Source organism: Ochlerotatus camptorhynchus, unplaced genomic scaffold (genome assembly GCF_037179485.1).
Source record: "Ochlerotatus camptorhynchus isolate MF236.1 unplaced genomic scaffold, CSIRO-AGI_Acam_v1.1 ptg000170l, whole genome shotgun sequence".
Lineage (NCBI taxonomy): Eukaryota > Metazoa > Arthropoda > Insecta > Diptera > Culicidae > Ochlerotatus > Ochlerotatus camptorhynchus.
In genome coordinates this window covers 2837340-2850120 of record NW_027040660.1, presented here as the reverse complement: position 1 = coordinate 2850120, position 12781 = coordinate 2837340, and the positions used below count along the sequence as shown (strand labels likewise).

The following is a 12781-nucleotide window of genomic DNA, read 5'->3' as shown; positions in this document are numbered from 1 at the left end:
GACAGATAAAATGAGGGGTTATTGGATTTTCCTATGTTTCGAGGGGTGAATCGGTTAGCTTGGGACCGAAGAGAGTACCAGAGCTGAGCCAAAAAGTTGAGCACGTTTCTTCGGGACCTTCTAGTCTTAGAGTTACCTCTATGGTAGTAGCAACAATCAATACGAAACTAACGACTTTAAATTGGCTCACCACTTTAGTAGCCTATTGGTCCCAAGCAAACGATTAACGTACCCTATTCTAGTTGAAATTCTATTACTACACTATGTTTGTTTTGATTCGCTATGAAAGTTTGACAGATAACATCAGGGGTGTGTGGATTCATGCAGAACATGCAGGGGTGAGTGAAATAGCTTGGGACTGCTTGGGACCGTTGTTCTGGTACTGAGTGAGCCAAAAATAATAATGATTTTCTTCGGGACCCAGTGGTCTTAGAGTTACCTCTATGGTAGTAGTGCGCTTACGTATAAGCATTACTCAGGGAACAATGTTAAACACCATTTTTGTACATGGTATTGTAACTAATCTTATGTATGCTTCATTTTGGTTTGGGATAAGTGTTTGAACTATGGCTCGCGATTTCCACTGTGGCGTGCTTCAATTGTGACATATCCATACGTAATTGTTTGACGACATAGTGGAAATGTGTGAGCGTAGTTGGAGCATATATCCTATATAATCTAAAAATCAGCTAGGAAACTAACATCAAAGTGAAGCATTTTAGTCACTTGAAGGTGTCACCTGGGACGAACTAAGATATAATAAATATAGGTCAAAGTCAAAAACAACTTGATACATGCATGATAGACTACATGCACAAGTGCAGGTACTTAATAAAGCATGGGTTATAATTGATTAGGTAGATTAGAGATTTCAATTATTTATTAAATAAGGCTAATGAGATATCATAATCATCAAACGAACTTAAATAAGAACATTTAGGCAGCCTAATAACATTAAGTAGATTAACAAAAGAGTTAGGATGCGGGGGTCCGCTTAGGGAGGCAACCAGGCTTTAAAGCAACTGGCAACTAGCCTTTTCATATATTGTCTGTTTATTTTTTTATTATTGCTTTAAAATATCAATTTGGTATATATGTGAAAGGATGAATCAGTGGGAGATGAATTTTCGGTTTCATTACATTTTGCAGCACAAATCTATTACTATGTGCCATTTCCTCAAAACCCCCCAATAACCGACCTCTCCAATCCCTTCCCATGGCGTTCAAGTGGTCCGCATAGGCTATTCAGCCATTACCCTTCCTTTATCCTCGGCTTTGGATTGACTTGCACTCCCATTGCCATACCAAACGCTACAAAATGAAAATGAAATGAAATATATAGGGGAAATGTAGGTAATTTCGGCCTACATGTTCCTAATTTGGGCCCATCGCTAAAAGTCTGCTATTTATCAATTTTTTTCTAGATGAACGCGTTATTGGGACGTTACTAATGGCTATTTTTGATTGCTATAGAAAATTTAGTTAATTGCAGAATTTATATATGGGTCCAAATTAGGGACACTTAGGCCAACATTACCTGCATTTCCCCTACGTTTATATTATATTTCCATTATCATTGTGTTTAGCAATAAGTTACCAAATATCCGAAAAAAAGGCCGCCCTTATAGATGCTTTACGTGTTCATATTGTCCTGAAACATGGAACATCTCTGATATTAACAACTGTTGAATGTTTATCAATTGCATTACTTGTTCGCTAACTGGGCTAAGAGCGCAGCCCACTTAACGAATTCCACTCGCTAACTGGGCTGGCTTGTCAAACGTCAAAAACCATTGAGGGGAACTTCAATGGATTGTTTGATTGACGTTAAAAAAATCACGTGCATTGAATTGAAACAGTGTAAAGTTTGTTATTGTTATTATCAAGAATATTGTTTAAAACGTCAATTTAGAAAGGCTTAACGCTTTCACTTAAAAGGCTTTCAAGTCTTGATTTCGGTGTGAAATGAAAATAATTTCAAATTTATTTATATTAACACTTAACATTCAATTCGAATACCCCCCATCAATTATGACATCGACTAAATGTGACATCTATTTTTGACGTATAACTGCTTTTTAAATAGGCTACAGCCCAGTTAACGAACGCCCAGTTGAAGACCGCCCAGTTAGCGCACAAGTGTTGTATTACTATTGTCTCTTTCATACCAACGCAAATCCCGCCCCGCGCATGCCAAGCACGCTCTGGTCTGAATACAGCTTAAACATTAAAGTGAATAAATTCCAATTGATAAAACAAAATTATGTCCAGTAAAAATTTCAAAATTACCCTTTGTACGAGGACCAAAGAGAACATAATGATATGAGATCATGAGAGGCAAAGCATCCTTTTGACTTGAGAGACTTGCGAGAGCTTCGATGTTTCTATTTCGATGAGCCGTCGGACGAACTAGCTGCTGTCGGGCTGGAGAGTTACTCTTCTCTGCTTTTCGCGAGTGGAATTGCTCGAACTGAGCGAAGAAGAGAGTAGAATGCAAAGTAAAACGAAAAAAATGAGAGAATAAGCTGTCGTGCTCCTGTCATGCAATATTTGTGTTGTCATTCGTAAGAAACCGACGATCCAAGTCATTGTTTACGTTTCGAGTTAGACCCTTCTGTCATGTTTCCCCTGAATAGCAAAATTACTTATTCGTTTTACTACGCTTTCAATATACGACATAAATCGAGTACGAAAAATTCACTGAACAACTCTGCGTAGCTAGCTCTTAAGCTCTTTATTTCGAAAAAGATTGTAAAAATGTCCGATAAAAGCGATGTTGACGAACTCGGTGAAGCTGGACCCAGCAGCAAAAAACAAAAAACTACGCATAGTGATGATTTAAACGGTATGCATTCATATTAATATATATCTACATTTTATCGGTTTTTGAAACATATATTTAAAATTCTCTTTTAGACCCGAGTGAAGTTATGCATTTTATACTACCGAAATGCATACAAATTCGCCGAATTGAAACTCCAGAACGTAAGTTAATGACAACGTTTTAACCTTTGCGTGCCTAACGTCTAAATTTGCATAGTCTTCAAAATGCAATTAGCTCAAAAAACATAATTTCTCAATCTTTTTCTTTACAACAAAATGCATTTCGTCGGGAATCTATTGAATTTTTTGAATCCATCTGAAAACATTTGGATCAATACATGGTTCCGGAGTTATTCCGGTTCCCGTTGGGGTCACTTTTGGTCGGCATTCGGCTTTACTGTTCTGTAATAAGTATACACACGATGAACATCATGTTTTCTCTCAAATGATGTGATTGGACCAATGGCAGTTGTACTGAAGTTCCACGGTCACATTGGGCTTCCCGGAAATGTTGCTGTGTCCCCGGGGAAGTGGCCAATTCTCGACAAGAACCAAAACCTATCGTGCGACATATCAAACTTCATGATTTTACAAATTTTGGCCGGAAATGGTCTTATTGAAAGTCCATGGTCACACTAGCCTTCCCGGGCATGTCCTGGTGCCCCCGGGGAAGTGGCCAATTCTCAACAAGAACAAAAACCTATCGTGTGACATATCAAACTTCATGATTTTATAAATCTTGGCCGGTAATGGTCTTATTGAGAGTCCACAGTTACACTAGCCCTTCCGGGCATGTTCCGGTGCCCCCAGCGAAGTGGCCAATTCTCGACAAGAACCAAAAGCCATCGTGCGACACATCAAATTTCATTATTTTACAAATCTTGGCCGGTAATGGCCTTAATCAAAGTCAACGGTCACATTAGCCCTCCCGGGAATGTTCCGGGGTCCCCGGCGAAGTGGCCAATTTTCAACAAGAACAAGAACAAGACCAGGAGCAGCTGTCGAATTAGCATCAGTGCTTCAAGATGGCGTCACACATTGATTTCCGGTCTCTAGACGTCATTTCGATTCCAAAAATATCCATATTGATTCCCAGTTTTTTTGAAACCGGAAACTGCCATCTTGGATTTCAAGATGGCGACTGCCATTGATATCCGGTCTGTATAAGTCTTCCCGAATCTAAAAATATCCATATTGAAGGGTACTTGCTGGTATTTCCCAGTTTTCCTACAACCGGAAACCGCCATCTTGGATTTCAAGTGGGCTTTGACATTGATTTCTGGTCTTTATACGTCATCCCGATTCGAAAAATACCTATATTGAAGGATTTGTGATATATACCAGTTCTTCTATAATCGGAAGCCGCCCTCTTGGATTTAAAAATGGCATCAGACTGGTCTCTAGATATCACCCCGATTCCGGAAATACCCATATTGACAAGACAATGCAGAAATGTATGGAATCAAGCATGACCGGAAGTACGTAAATCGATTTGCAAATTTTAATGACTTCACAAAACTATATCGTATTTCCTTGAATAATTTCATTATGTTATTACTTCTCATCCTTTTTTATCGATATTCAATTATTTTTATTACTTTATCCCTAAATAAATAAAGGTAATACTGACGAAATAATTAAAAAAATTGAACAGCTCGGTAAGTATCACTGATTTTTTTTTATATGGTCTTTAGAGTGAGTCAACTTTAAAACCCCATACTTCTCATTGCTTTTTTATGTGTATTAAGGTCTCTATGCTAAGTGGATGCTAAACGAATGCGGTTAGGATGTGGATTTGTGGGAGAATATCATAGTTTGTATGGGATTTGACATAAAATTGACATTAACATTCAAAAATTCAAAACTTGCTAAATATTGGCCAAGGATACTTAATACCCCGGACAGACTATGGCTTATATCATGTAATATAGGCTGTCTTGCAATGAGCACTCATACATCTACTTTTCACTGGAAATCCTATGTATGAGTGCTCATTGCAAGACAGCCTATATTACATGATATAAGCCATAGTCTGTCCGGGGTATAAGGCTTAGTGCTTGGCACATAAATTCAATCTCTTTATACCTGTAGGTATAAAACAGGGGCCTCCCTTAGCTCAGTCGATAAAGGCTGCGGCTACAAAGCAAAACCATGCTGGAGACGGCTGGGTTCGAATCCCGGCCCGGTCGGATAGGAAAATTTCTCGACTTCCCGGGGCTTAGCGTATACTTGCCACACAATAATACACATGCAAAAATGGTACAGGCTAAGAAAGCTCTCAATTAACAACTGTGGAAGTGCATCTAGAACACAAAGATGAGAGCAGACAAAAGCTCGTTAAAGAGCGTCAAAGCCATATAGAAGAAGAATACACCTGTAGGTTGCGCGAAGCACTAGGCTTAAACCGCTCTTAAGTAAATTAAGAACAACTTATTGCTTTAAGAGCTGAATCGTTTTGTAGTCTTCAACAAAGTCGTTGTCTTTGGGTTTTTGTTGCATTTAAAATCACCCCAAAATATGATGTTTTTTTGTATGTGGATAAAAAATATTATTTCACTCCATTTAATCCTGATTTTTTTTTTATTATAGTCACTTTAACACTCTTGGGCCCGGGGGTTAAATTCGAACTCGTGACTTTGGCGTGAGAGGAATGGATGTTAACCACTACGCCGGGGTCACCCCTCCGGATTTATAATGTATTTACAAATCAACTCTTTCTCATTCTAGTGATGTTCATACATTTTTTAAATATCCATGGAAGTTGTTGAAAAAAAAATCATGTTTGAATAGTATGTTTTTTACACGTATACTCAACGCATCGCGACTGCTGGAAGGTTTATCTATTTTTGATTGTAATACAGGTAGATGAATACTTTTATTTCGATTCTTCCAAAAAAAACTTTGAAATTCTCCCTCAAATTCAAATCGTAGCCAAATTTGTATAATTTTGGCGCAATTGTTGAGGAGCTTAATATACATGAAATATAAAATAGCTGTGATCCACTATGCATATTTGACACAACCTAATGATAATATCTGCAACGATCTTCTTCTAAAACTCATCCCAAAGCAACTCTCATATCACACTAAAACCAACCAAAAATCCGGAGAATTACTCTCACAATAGTATACATCGAAATGACAACAAAGTAATTTTAAAAGCGGTCAGTGAATCGACTTATTATAAAGTTCTACTAAATAGAATATATCAATTACTCTGGGATGAGTTTTTGAGTAGAGCAACAACCGATCGTTTTTTTTTTTGTAATAATGTATAAACTGAAAAATTTAACGTAATGTTTGGTTCCAGACAAAAAGATAGACATCATAAACTATAACTGCGTGGGCGTTAAGCGGCTGGTTGAAAATTTACAAAAATCAGTGGATAAGATTATGAAAATTGTTATGCCGAAAACAACGTCAATGAGAGTAGAGTTCCCACTTAGCGATGACGCTGATTTAAACAGACTTGAAGAGTTAAGCAAAAACGCAGATGTGGAGGCAGTACTCCAACAAAAGTTCTCATCGTTATCTAACAAATCAGCGTATGATTTGTTCCGTGTAGCGGTGCAAAACATGTTCCAGAATACAGGTCGACATACGTGGAGTGGCCGCATAGCGTATAATGCTCTCCATGAAGTTTTGGCCCAACCTGCAGCTGAGCTTCACGTTATAAGCATATTGCTAGGTAAATTAAAATATTTCATATTTCAGGCGTAATAAAGATTTATTTTTCCTCTTCATCGAATTGTTAACATTGCAGTGCCATACCAATAACTATTTCGATTTATTTTTATTTTATTGTTTAGATACAGCAATCTCCAAGTTCCGGATCGACCGGAACACTGCAGTCGGTGAATTCGTTAAAGCTCTTAACAATTTTAACGAAGCGGCAACTGCCCGTAAGAAACGGAACCAAAATCAGTGATGTGAAGAAAAGCCTTATATGCTTTTTATATTTTGCAACTATTTAAAATGCCGTGTAATCATCCAACAACAATAATATGATAAATATCATTAAATTAATAACTTCTTTGTGCAATGTTATATTTTGCAACTTTTTAAAATGCCGTGTAATCATCCGTGTAATGTTTCATGCAGCTCCTTCAGCTTTCACGATAGGACTTTATCATCAAATGTTTTCAGGTCGCAGTTCAGCTGGTAATGCTACGTACGGTTGTGGTTTTCTTCGAAGTATATTCGCAACTGCGGGATCTGAATATCGGAATATCGGTGACTTCGGCCACTTCCTCCTTCAAAACGTTACAAGGTGACTATATGATACATGCAGGTGGATGATACATGCGATGCTTAGTGAATGCCACTACTCGCTCTATTGCGTCCAAGTCTGTTTTGTTCCACTTTATCACCCCAAAGCTGAAGGTCAACAAGGACACGAAAAACGTGCTTATCACCTTTATCTTGTTGACGGCAGATAGGAACGACTCCAAAACACAGTTGATTCGATAGAAAATCTGTACCTGCAGTTACTAGCGGCCGCAGTAGGGGTGGCAAAGATCTGTCAAACTGATCCCGTAAGTTGTTTTGTTCATTTGATAGCTATTTTTGGGTCTTTTGAGCACCATAATTTGATACACATAGGTTTTACAAGTTTAAAACTAATACTGATATAAATTTGCCTCCCCTTGCCTCCCCAAATACATGCTGTGGCCGCCAGTGCCTGCAGCTCCTTCTTGATCATTATTATAATTATTATAGTTCTAGAATTTTAGTACTTCTCAACCAAAATATGTACTGGAAAACTTCACTTTATGAAATTGCCACACTATGAAATTGCTCTAACTTTAAAACCGTTGGGTAGAATTTAATGAAAATTTGGGTGGATTTAGTTCATAGTGCATTATTTACATCCTGCAAGTTTTAAAGTCCTTTGATCAAAACTCGTGGAAATGGAGTTGAAAGAACAGCTCGTGCGTGATAAAATCTTACGCATTCATCACGAGAACAAGGATCTCTCGCATCGTTCCATCGCTAAAACGTTGAGAATCGCGAATTCCACGGAGTCGCGAGTGATTAAGCGGTTCGAGGAACGGTTGACCACCGATCGGAAGCCCAGAAGTGAAGGAAAAAGTATTCCGTACAACACCAAAAATCACAACCGCGTAGTTGGGGCCTTCAACCGAAATCCGAACGCCTCCGTTAGGGATGTGGCTAAGAAGCTGCACCTAAGCCGAAGTTTTGTCCAGAAGGCCAAAACTAAGGCTGGGCTTCGAACGTTCAAGGTACAAAAGGCCCCTAATCGCGACAAGAAGCATAACAAGTCCGCCAAAACCCGTGCCAGGAAGTTGTACCTCAACATGCTGACGAAAGTTGAATGCTGCATCATGGACGACGAAACATATGTGAAGGCCGACATCAAACAGATCCCCGGCAACCTGTTTTTCACGGCCAAGGATAAGTTCAGCGTTCCGGAGCATGTCCGCACTCAGAAGATGTCCAAATTTGCGAAGAAATTCCTGGTTTGGCAAGCCATCTGCACGTGCGGGAAGCGGAGTGCACCTTTCGTGACCCAGGACACGATGAACGGACAGGTGTACATAAAAGAGTGCCTCCAGAAGCGGCTGCTTCCTCTCCTGAAGGCCCACAACGTCCCAACAATCTTCTGGCCGGATTTGGCCTCATGCCACTACTCCAAGGACGTGCTGAAGTGGTATGTGGACAATAAGATCAATTTCGTGCCGAAAAAGTTCAACCCTCCCAACACTCCGGAGCTCCGCCCCATCGAGAAGTACTGGGCGATTATGAAGCAGCACCTTCTTAAACGACCTAAGGTAGTGAAGACAGTCGAGGAACTGAAGAAAGTATGGGTTTACATGCAAAAAACGGTTGATTCACAGGTTGTGCAGAATCTTATGGCCGGGGTTAAGGCCAAGGTGCGGGCATTTGCGTATGGACTGTAAATAAAATACGAGTAAAATGGTAAAATGAAGTTTAATAGTTATTTCTCAATCCCTGAAAATTTGATGGCAATCGGATGAAAACTCGAATTTTGCGAATCAATTTTGTGTGTGGCAATTTCATCGTGGACACCCTTTATGCCAAGCTCTTTGGACCGCATTCGTCGGTTGACTTACATTCTAATGTGTTTGCTTCCGCTTGTATCAGTTAGGGCCTGTTCATAAACTACGTAGACAGTTTTTTGGGATTATTGACCCCCCCCCCCTCCCCCTGCGTAGACAATCTTCCATACAAAATTTTTAAAATTTGTATGGGCCGTGGATAATTGTCAACCCCCCCCCCCCTAAACTGTCTACGTAGTTTATGAACAGCCCCTTATGGATGAAAATTGACTTATTTATCTTATTTTTGCTCTAACCGGAAGCCACCATCTTGCATTTCAAAATGGCGTCAAATATCAATTTCTAATCCCTATACGTCACCTCCATTCCAAAAATAGGGTAAAGAGGGGCAAGATAAGTCAGTGATAGTTTCATGCCTATTTTTCGTTATTCTTGCACAATCATGTTTATTCATGGTGTCTGAAATGAAATCGATTTGCTGTGAATGATTTTTAAAGTTTTGTAATCAACCGTTTTTTTCTATAAAAAATGCAAAGTAAAATGTCAGCTTTCCTTAGGCAATACAGCAAAACGTGACAGGGTGAACCATACGCTTGCAAAAAAAAATATTTCTACATAATTTTGTTATTTATCCATCGCATCATATACAAAGATTGACAAATTGCATAACAATATTACAATAAATAAAAAAAAACATGTTGTTTCACCTTTACTGGGGCAAAACTAATCATTTTAAAGGAGCAAAATGGGCCATCTGTCAACCTAAGTTTTGGTTTGGATTTGAGGTGCATTGCGAGGTTTTTGGCATTGCGTGACAGACGGTACACAAAACTGCCAAGAAAGTAGCCTAATCATGATCCTAGGTCGTGATATACATTCTAAGAATTGTTATCTTAAAAATGTATTGAAAAAAGGTGAATAGAAGCTGGTTTTTGGTTTGCTGAGCATGGTAAATGCCGACTTCGTCAAATCATTTACCTATTGTCGTGTGGGGGGAGTAAATAAAGTCTAAGAATGCTAAATGTTGGCCACCCGATGTCCTCTGAAACGCAAAGGCCGATGTCGCTGACGATAATAGGTAAAAGTATTGATGTTGCCGACATTTATCCTATATTTTTATCATTGTTGACATACACTCAATGTTTTCACAAGGTTTAACATTTTAATTTTAATTTTTGGCGACTGACCCTTCTTGCCCCATCTTGCTCCGCGCTTATTCAAAGGCCACTTAAAAAAATTAAATCTTGTTCAAAAAAGTATTATCACTTTTTTTTCTTGTAGTAGGGTTGCATGATACTTCAATCTGTCAGAGTATACCATTGTGAGGTAAACCATGGCCCACTTAGTAATGAAACAACATGATTTGGGTCTATTTCGGATATGAATTATCGGATTTGAAAACGGTCTTCACTCAAGTGCATACTATTCCTTATATTTTAAGAAAAATACGAAACAAATTATTCACTGTTATTGCTATTGTTGATGTCAACAAATAGACGTCAAAAGCTTCCCAATACGTCCACTACGAGCGCTGTAATAAGCAAAGTGAGTCTAATTACTAAGTGGGCCATGTTTTATTTGCCGGTTTTCCACAGTTTATCACTAAGCGAAAGCTGCCTCTAGGATTTCAAAAGGCGTTAGTCATCAATTTATGGTCCCTACACGTCACCCCGATTCATAAATTATCCATATTGTGGGGTAGTTAACAGTATTTTAAAGTTTGTCTCTAACCGGAACCACCACCTCGGATTTTAAAAAAGCATCTGACATTGATCCGGACCCTACGCGTTACCTCGAATTCAAAAATACCAATATTTTGGGTTATCTGACAGTATTTCCAAGTTTATCTTTATCCAGAAGCCGCCATATTGGATTTCAAAACAGCATCAGACATCTATTTCTGGTCTCTGCACGTCATTCCGATTCCAAAAATACCCATATTGTGGGGTATTTGACAATATTTGTCAATTTCAGTGTAACTGTAGTCCGCCATCTTATTATTCTAACTTTTATTATTATTATGCTAACCCTTATTATTACGGTAGGGTTAACTAAGCCATTTCCGGCATATTAAGCACAACCCGCACTTAGTATGTCTTAATCTAGCGCTGGCTTCCAAATTTATTTACCTTCCCGTACGTACCAAAAGATTTGATAAAGAGAAACCAATCGTTGAGATATTGTCAAAAGTCTAACACCGCTTCTTGACGCCAAACTCGGCCTACGGATTCTAAATTCGGCCTAACGCATTGAAACGCCATTGAAACGCCAAAGAATTCACTTCGGCCTATAGGATGAAGATAAAAATTGATTCGGTCGGAGCGCTTCTTTTGTTTTTGGGAATAACGGGTTCAAACCTTCATACCACGCGTTCTCATTAACTTCATTCGGAAGCTTATTAACTAAAGTATCGTACCAAACGCATAATTGACTTGCTAACTCTAAAATCATGGATATATTTGAAGTTAGTTTTCTGCTCGATAGGCCCAAAATGGGCGATTAGGCCGAAGTAGTTCTCTACCCTAGTTATTCTATTTATTATGCTTATTCATGTAACACATGGATCTGGATTTTGGAAACACAGCTGTTTCATCTATGTTGCCAAAATTGAGACCTACATAAATCGAAATTTTTTCCACTTGTGCTAAAATTACGTAAAATAATTTAATGTAGATTCATCACATTTAGCATAATATAAAATAAAAAAGTGAATTTTTGAACAATTTCAGAAACTTAAAAATTTAATTTATTTAAATTATTTATTTGTTATGCCTATTCTTATTATTGTTAATGCTTTTTTATTATTACAGTATAATTATTCTTATTCTCATTATTGTTATGCTTATTGTTATATTCATTATTCTAATTCTTACAATAATTGGGTAAAATACCCTAGTGTACGTCATAGTAAGCGCAAACCACACTTAAGCTCTTAACCACTTAACAAATAGTAGAATGTTTTAATCAACTTCTAAATGGATATACCAAATGAGTAACAAATTGTTGTATTAATGATAAAATCCTTACACCACTATTAGACGCCCATTCCGTCAAACGTTTTCAATTCCGGCAGAACACATTGAAATGCCATTGAAATCCATTCGGCACACGAGTGCAGACTGAAGAAATGGTGTCGCTCGGCGCACTTGATTTGTTTTTGAGAAGAATGAATGTAAACATTCATTTGATGCGTTCTCATAATTATAATTTTTTTTGTAGCTTTTGAAGTAAACTGTCGTAGGGTTTTTGATCTAATTTCCGTCGTACTAAGCACAACCCACGCTTTATCTCTCTTTTCTGAACGAGTTTAAACAAAAAGGAGAATATTTCTGTCAAATATGATTTCTAAATTTATTCACCTTTCCATACGTACCATTGGATTTGATAAAGAGTCACAAATTATTGAGATATTGCTTAAAATCTAATACTGCTTCTTGATTCTAAATTCGTCCTACGAGTTTCAATTCCGTCCAAACGCATTGAAACGCCATTAGATTTTCTTCGTCCTACGGATAAAAATAGAAAAAAGGGATTCGCTAGGAGCGCTTCTTTTGTTTTGAGAACAATGAGCGTAATATTTATACAATGCGCTCTAACAGGGTTTATGTTGTAGCTAATGAACTAACGCATCGGCACATACCTATTATTAATTTGTGCACGGTGAGATCATTGATAATATTGATCTTTTCTGATCGATAGAACGGAAATGGGCGATTACGACGAAGTAGCGCTCTACCCTACCAAGGGATCGATTGATTTGGCGAATTTATTGATTTATTTGATGTTTCCGCTCGATATGACGGAAATGGGCGTTTATGCCGTAGATTTTATCTACCCTATCCTAACCTAATGAAAATATACACCCCGATGCGAGCACGATGCCAGGAACAAAATTTTGCCCCGCATCGGCTCCATGT

General features: G+C 38.2%; 1 long non-coding RNA gene across 1 annotated transcript; it reads left to right on the top strand.

Moving 5' to 3' along the window:
- The first annotated feature begins 2614 nt into the window (after positions 1-2614).
- LOC135701605 (uncharacterized) lies at positions 2615-6430 on the top strand. Its single transcript, XR_010517643.1, has 4 exons — positions 2615-2845; positions 2917-2985; positions 4443-4481; positions 6134-6430. It is a non-coding gene; the product is annotated as an uncharacterized LOC135701605 (long non-coding RNA).
- The last annotated feature ends 6351 nt before the right edge of the window (positions 6431-12781 follow it).